This window comes from Coenobita brevimanus, chromosome 55 (genome assembly GCF_032717465.1).
Source record: "Coenobita brevimanus isolate Jiangsu-jjx chromosome 55, ASM3271746v2, whole genome shotgun sequence".
Classification (NCBI taxonomy): domain Eukaryota; kingdom Metazoa; phylum Arthropoda; class Malacostraca; order Decapoda; family Coenobitidae; genus Coenobita; species Coenobita brevimanus.
Genome location: NC_137008.1, coordinates 9,573,840 through 9,582,439, shown reverse-complemented (window position 1 = coordinate 9,582,439; position 8,600 = coordinate 9,573,840).

Here is an 8,600-nt window from a genome sequence, read left to right as displayed (position 1 = left end):
AGGTACACAAAATTCTCCTTAGGACCAATACAGTAAAGTCAAAATTACAATCTTAAACACAAATATGAAGAAGAGAAACAAACAGCAGGTCACACGAGCTCGCGTTGGCATTTTCAGATCGATGCATGATATGGGACGACATTTATAAAATGTCCTAACCAAATACTGAGTATCGTACTACATATTTTAAAAATAATGATTACAGGTATAAAAAAAAATGCCTTGGAGACTAGTTAACCTTAAGAATTTACTCGGGATATTTTACGAACACGGATTCTGAACAATAGCATCCTGTGCTTAGTCATATTTCGCAAAAGTGTGTAACCTCTCCACCGATTAAGCCACAGCCTCCCCCCCAACTATTCCCTTGCTCACTTCTCTATCACATTTCGCTGTCCTCACTGTACCTGTTATCTTTCCTACCTGCTTCCCGTTCTTCTTCGTAACATTGCCTGAATTTATGAAGCCACTCACATTTTCCACGTCCTAACATTTCAGCATTACTATGTACTTCTTGACTTCGTTTCCTCTGAATGACCATATGTTTATACTCTGATCCATTGGCTTAAGATTTCGTTACTTACACACATTTCCATACCGATTAGGGCGTCGGGCTATGGATAGATAGATAGATAGTGTAATGTACAGAATTTCAAATTTTTGAATGTGGATTTTTATCCAAAATCTAAGCTGACCATAATTTTATAATGCCTGCTTTGGACCTTACCTAAGCCTGCTCAATGACAACTCTGTATTTCCGCTATCCACAGTGTTATGGTACTGAATTTCTTGTTTAACTATTTTGCATTTATTTACGCACGTAAATAGCCTGCTTTTTACAGCTTAGTAACAGACGACTGTATATATATGAGAAAAATCCTACAGGGTGAAGGTAGTGAGAGACGTCACAAAATTGTATCATTTCTGTCAAAGGGGAGGGGAATTATCTAATCCACCAGCTAACACAACTCTCGGTCATTTACTGTACATCTCCAACCCACTCTTCTACGTCAGCCAAGGTCCTACTCCCGATCCCACTCACATACACTATTCGAGTCAATCTCTCACTCTTCAGTATCCACTCCTGGCAAAATTATCTCGTGGTATATCTCTTAATACGTTCCAGCACATCGAGATCAATACCACAGTGCTTCCAAACGTCCTCTTTATCTGCCTGGCTGTCCACATACCTCCTCATACTCCTCTCTGATCTTTTTTTCTCCTCATACTCTTCATTTTTATTCTTTTAGCATAGTCCAAGCATCACTGTTATATGTCAGAATTGGGATCACAGTACTATTTTTTTTATGTTCCCAACACTGGGCATAGGTTTCACAGCCTGTTCCCGAGACCCAGCAATCCTCCTACATACCACACACCTCCGCATGTCACCACTTCGGCGCCAACACCCATCGTCTATAGTGAATATATGCTAGCGTTGTCTCGTACAGGACTGTTGTACTGGTGTTAGAGTGGGTGTATTTGCGACACGTTAGCAGGTCTTCTGTTTTTTTTTTTTTTTTTTTTTTTTTTTGTGTCCGACTCAGGGCATAGGCTCCACAGCCTGCTCTCAAGGCCCAGTAGTCCTCCTACATACCATACTCCTCTCTACATGTCACCACTTCGGCACTAACACCCACCGTCCATATTGAATACATGGTAGGGTTGACCAATAAAGTCTGCTTTATGAAATTCAAATCTATAAACTGTTCCCTGCCCCAGCCGGGATTCGAACCTGTGTCCATTGGGATTGCAGGCCACCTCTCTATCGATTAAGCCACAGCCTGCCCCCAACTACTGTTATGCAACTATATCTTTATTTCCTTGCTCACTTCCCTATTAGTGGTAGGTGGTGGCGACCATCATCCACTCACTTGATGTAGTGCTGCCTACTTCCTTAGCCTTTATCATTCTTTTTCTCTGCCTGCCCTCCTCTCTTCCTATTTCTCCCATCTTTCCTGTCACTTCTTATTGCTTTTCATTCCTTTACAAGTGGCTTTACATTGAGTGACAAGCCAAATGGTTTCTTGTAAGCCAAGAAACCATTTACAACGCTGGGTGGTAACCATATAACCAAACCATACGTGCTCCCTACGTGTCGACAAGTGGGTTGGTGGAGGGTTAGTGCCCCTCCCCGTAAAACAAATACGTAACTCAAATGGCTACCCTTTACGGGATTATGGCGTCTGGCAATAGATAGATAGATAGATAGACTTCCCTATTACATTTCACTGTCCTCACTGTACCTGTTATCTTTCCTCCTTGCTTCCCGTTCTTCTTCGTAACACTGTCTGAATTTATGAAGCCACTCATGTCTTCCACGTCCTAACATTTCAGCCTTACTATGCACTTCTTGACTTCGTTTCCAGTGAATGACCATATGTATATACTCTGATACCTTGGCTATAGATTTCGTTACTTACACTCACTTCCATACCGATTAAGCCTGGCAACTCCCAGTCATTTTCACTGAACAGAAAATAGCACCAGCAAACAACAGATCAGATAATTTTCAAATACCAACCCTATCCCAGGAAAAACACTCAAACATCTACCGACCTACCTTGCATTTGTTTCATAACACTATTCAGATATATATTCAACACTTATGGAGACATGGCATATTCCTGTTGCAGTCTAACATTCCAATCCCTACGCTCCCATACATATTCTTTACAGGTCCCAAATATTTTGTAGCGTGCCATAATTACTTCCCGCAGTGCTTGATGTCTTATGCACCATCAGTTTTCTGCCCTCCATAATGTTTCGATCCATTCCTTCAGTATTTCTAGAGATATTAATGCTGACAGCCGGACAGACCTCGTGTCATTTTTAGGAGACTTCCAGCCATGACGGGTTTCAAATGTGAAGGACATTGGTCCTAGTACACGTTGACTGCCAGAGCATGAGTATCCAGGATATTTACCATTAATTTTTTGTGGGGCTTGCCTGGTTGATCACTCTTGCCTTAAAAGTCCAAACAGAGTAGCCTAACGCCTAGTCTCTACTTTTCTGATGAGGGAAGGAAAGGACTGAATAATAGCTAGATGGATATTATACATGGTGCTTGTTTTTAATGTTTTCAAGGTCTATGATTACCTGGATCTTACATTTGCATAATCAAAGAAAAACTCATTATCTTACACGAATCATATTGTTACTACAAACCTTAAGAGCATCTCTGTAGAGGAATATTTATTAGTTATTTATGGATGTTGGTGACTGTGAAAGTGCTGTACAGGGTGGTTCACACCAAAAATGGTTGATTCGCACTTTCTTGTCACATTTGCATGTGCCATCGATAAATATTGCCTTGTCTTAAACCTGGAAGGCGAGTGCACATTTTGGGGAATGAGAAAAATAGTATGTAATCCATGATACTCTCATTATCACTAGAATGGGGCAAAAAGGTACACGGGGTTGAAAGATAGCTGTGAAGAAGTGCTGATGCTGAGGATAAATACAAATATTGCAGTGGGTCGTTTAAGGAGGTTAAGTTGGTCGTATTGCGTAGGTGATGCAAGGAAATTATGTGAACGGCATTAAGTACAGAAAGAAACCAATGATACAGAATTAACTATAATGCACTCAGAGAGCGTATACCCCCCCAATGCCATTAAAAAGGATCCGGATCCGGATCCGCGTATAAAGGATCCGGATCCACCCCAAAATTTAATCACTTTTTTTTTTTTTTTTTTTTTTTTTTTTGCGCCATGACCCACTTTTCGACAAAATTTCATTGAAGTTCATTGAGAACTTTTGGAGATATTGTGCAGCGTACTCCGGATGCAGATCCGCCCCAAAATTTAAACATTTTTTACTGGGACCATATAACACACTTCCACAAATTTTCATCAAAATCCGTTCATAACTTTTTGAGTAATCCCGGATCTGGATCCTTCGATATAGGATCCGGATCCGGATCGGTCCCCAAATTTCATTATTTCTTCCTTTGCTCATGGTCAACCCTTCCACAAAATTTAGTATAAATCCGTCCATAAATTTTTGAGTAATCCTTATAACAGACAAACAAACAAACGCAGGGTAAAATATAACCTCCTTGAAGGATGTAATTACTAGCAGGAAAGTAAGGCAGAGAGGAAAAAGCAAAGGGATGCGGTGGGAAATTATTTGGCAATGAAAAATGGAATGGATCTGCAAGCAAGCCCAACCCGACCATCATGAGATAACCCCATACATTGCCTTTGTGCTTCTTGAATGTTCGAGTTTTGAAACTTTATATGGAAAGTAGGCTAGATTTTATTTTGCTTAACAATGCAACATTACTAAAATAACTGACAAATGATACCGACACTACCATATTTGATCTTAGCTTATATGCATTTTAACTTATCAGAGTAAAGAAATCAAGTTATGTGGTAGGTGGGGGCACACACCATCCACTCACTCGATGTAGTGCTGCTATCGGGTGTCTGTCCTTTCCTCTCCTCCATCCTTCTTTCCTTTATTGTTTCCTCGTGCTTCTGCCTACAGGTGACTTTACATTCCCTCTTCTGTCTTTCTTTCCTTTTCCTTCTGCCTGTGGGTGACTCTACACTGAGTGACAAGCCAAATGATTTCCCTCCACACCAGGAAACCATTTATTTTGTTGGGTGGTAACCATACAACCATATTTTGGCGCCTGGTGGTTTAGTGGGTAATTACGGAGCTTCAGTCAGATTGAACCATCGTACTCGTAGGTTTATATCCAAGGGATGGTTTGGGTTTATTGCTCATGTAATGCCACTCAGGGATGAGTGAGGCTGGTCACTCTCATCTTAAATGTCAGTACCAACTTGCCTAGCCCCGGGCTCCTACGCTCCTCAGGGGGCAATGTAGGATTGGATGATGAATGATGATGAAAACAAGTTTCTTTATATTTTGTAAATGGTTCGAATTCACCTTCACTGAGTTATTTGAAATTCCCGAAGCTGGTAATGGATGTGTCCAAGGGAGGCCAACGATATACCCAGGGAATTATGGTGCTCTGATATGCAAACGTCCCTCATCTCCTCCCCCTCCCCCGAAAGGGAGTTGGTGGACTGACGAAGGCATCAGCCTGCAGTAAAGGGTTTACTTTTCGGATGGACCTATGGCTACAACTACCATTACTATCACTGCTATTCGAAATTCCCAGGGATGTGTTCATTGCCACACTAACCCTATTGTTAAAGCTTTGTAGCCAACATTTATACATATGTAACTCTTAATTCTTGTAATAGGTGAGTCTTGAGTTTTGGTTAAAGTTATTTTGGTAATTGAAGAGCAGATGGAGTTAAAGATGAAAACAGGGAGTTGATCTTGATTTATTTTCTTCAGACAAAGTCTAAGTTGAGCAGTGTATGTATTATATAGAGACTAAATATACTAAGTAAGTCTAGTTGGACCCCTCTTCTTATTCACTCTCTCCACTACCTGCCACTTCTATGGTCAGTCTCCTTCTGATCTCAGAATCCTACACTCTGGTGTAGCAGGGGTCGTGTCACGTGTGTTACACTGTTGTTGAAATGTTCTAGAAGCCTGTGTGTGTGTATGTGTGTGTATGGTCACGAGGCACTGTTCGCGGGCTATTTTGCTGGTGAGAGGCATTCTGGAGAGGTGCTAAGGTCATTTCCTCTTAGCACCTAGGTTGGCCATTGACCTAACCTCTAGACCATATATGTATGTTGCTAGCTATTATGTATTAAGATATTTTAGAGTCCTGGCACTATTTGCACCATGTCATTAAATGCATCCCTAAATTACACACACACACACACACACACACACATATATATATATATATATATATATATATATATATATATATATATATATATATACTCTTTCTCTATATATGTAGATAGATAGATAGATAGATAGATATAAATATATAGATCTATACAGTGTATATTAGGGTGTTCTGAAAAATTGAACCTTCAGGAAGTTGAAGGGCAAAGTGCTTATTCAGTTCCACTACTGGTGGGAACTACAACATAATTTGCCAATTTTCATTGGCCTTCTCAAACCAATGCCACATTTCAACGCGAGTTACAGTGCAAGTGATAACTCCCGCCTTGATCAAGCAGGGCTTGACGTGGGGGAACTCACGTTGTCTGTCTGATCTCTCCACTCTATTTGGAAGGAATCAAGGACTGACATCGCTGAAAAGAAAAAAAAAAAGAATTCCAGCCACGAACACCATTGATTCTCCATTTTGATGGAAAGCTCTTGTCCAACATTGATGGTAGCGGCCGCAGTGATCGCCTGGCAATTGTTGTTACAGGGATTGGTACGGAGAAGATGCTGGCGATCCCTAAGAACCCTGCTGGAACGGGCCAAGCAATGGGAATGGCAGTGCTATGGACTCTAGATGAATGGCCAGAAGTGAAGCCCTGGATTGCAGGGCTCTGTTTTGCTACTGCAACATCTAACACTGGGGTTCACAGCGGAGCTTGCTTTGTCATTGGAAGAGGTCTCCAAATCCCGCTGTTGTTCTTGGCATGCAGGCACCACATGTGTGAACTCATAGTGGCAGGGATCTTTGACCTCTTTTTCTCGTCTTCTGGTCCTGAAATTCCTCTCTTCGGTCGATTCAAAGAGTTCTGGAATAGAATTTATTTAGGCTAGATGAAAAATCCGAGTCGTGGATTGCCAACAGAGCCGAGGACATTGAACACTTCATACTGAGCCACATGGATCGTGTGCAACCCTGTGATGACTCCCTTGAGCTCCTCCAGCTGTCTTTGGCTTTTCTCGGCAAGAAGCCGGTACGGATGACGTTTCACCGTCCAGGTGCCTATCACAGAGCACGTTGGATGGCCAAAGGTCTTTACTGCCTCAAGATCTTCCTTTTCAGAAATCAACTGAAGGATGTAGGCTCCTTCCCCTTCACAAGGCATCAAAAGGAGGCCATCAGATGCATCTGTCTTCATCACCAACTATGTGATGCACTGGTTTGGAGCCGCCGCAAATGCTGTCGACGCTCCAATCAATGACCTCAATCTCCTGAAGAAGATTGAACAATTCAAAGAGGTGGATCCCTTTGTAGCAAAGAAGGCACTGGACAAAGTCAAAAGCCATCTCTGATACCTCAGTGAGGACCTGGCTCCACTAGCCATGTATTCTGAATAAGTCTTTGCTGAGGAAAAACAGGAAATGCATAAAAAGATGACAACAGCATTGCCGAGGAAGAAGGGTCTGCGCCGTTTGAACATGAAGACGGTTGATAAGGCATCAGATCTGAGAATCTCTAAGTTTGTCACTCAGAAGTCGAAGAACCTCTTCCAGTGCTTGAAGCTGGATACTCTAAGCATCAATGATCTCTGCCCCATTCCTGATGTCATGGACCACCTCAAAGTGGTCAATAACGCTGCTGAGCGGGCAGTCAAACTGGCAATGGACTACAACAGAGGCCTGACGAAGAATGAAGAACATAGACAGCTGATCTTCCAAGTTGTGCAGGACCAAAGAGCCCTCTACGATCGACCAAAAAATCCCACATGTAATATAATGATTATGCTTGTTCTATAGCTCAAAAATATTGTTTCTTTTTGTACCACACTGATTATTTTTACCTTTCTTCACCATATCCTTCATGTACTCAGATCAGTTAGATTTACAGAATGCAGGGGTAGTGAGGCACGACTTTACGTTTATATAAAAAAAAAAAAAAAAATTGCTTGAATGCTTTGTAAAGTGGAATCGATTGCACACCTTGCCCACCTAAGCATCCATTTTTTTTTCGCCCCTATAAAAGAACACCCTCATATATATATATATATATATATATATATATATATATATATATATATATATATATATATATATATATATATATATATCGGTGTGTGTGTGTGTGTGTGTGTGTGTGTGTGTGTGTATTTGATCATATGAAACGAATTGTCCTAATCATGGAGACTTATGTCGCAGCAGATATACAGTCGTGAACATTAATAAAGACACAGGAAGAATGCACATAGTCTACCACTAGAGGGCAGGTTAATCGCATACGTTCACCAACTCCTCTCCAACCACCCCCTCCTAAAACCTATCACCAAATCACTGATCTACTAAGAGATTAAAACTGAGATCAAAAGATCAGCTCCCTCATGTCATGCCGCATGCAATGTTTCATTTATTCTTATAGGTCTATTATTACATGCACAGATCCACCTTCAGGTCCATGGGAAGTAATTATTTTGAAGTCTTAGCAAACTTCAATAGAATAAGTCCACTGCATAGAGTTTGGTAATATTTAGCCAACGTCTTCTAAACGATATACTGTACCAAAATCAAGTAACAGCGAAAAGTTTTATGATTACTTCGCCATATCAGTTCTTGTCATCTGGGAAGCGACATACCCACCCACCCTCTCATCCACCTACCCACTCATTTACCTGCCCACTCAACCACCTTTCCACTCAGCTCACTCAGCACAACCCACCGACCCTACCCTGGCCACGCACCCTGACTAGCCACCTGGCCGACCCAACCTGCCCACCATTTCCGGCCAGCCACTCTGGTCACCCACAATTGCCACTCACCAGGCACACCCAACAATGCCACTCAATACATCCACCTATTCTTCTACCCACCCTGAACCCGTCCAGCCACCCAAC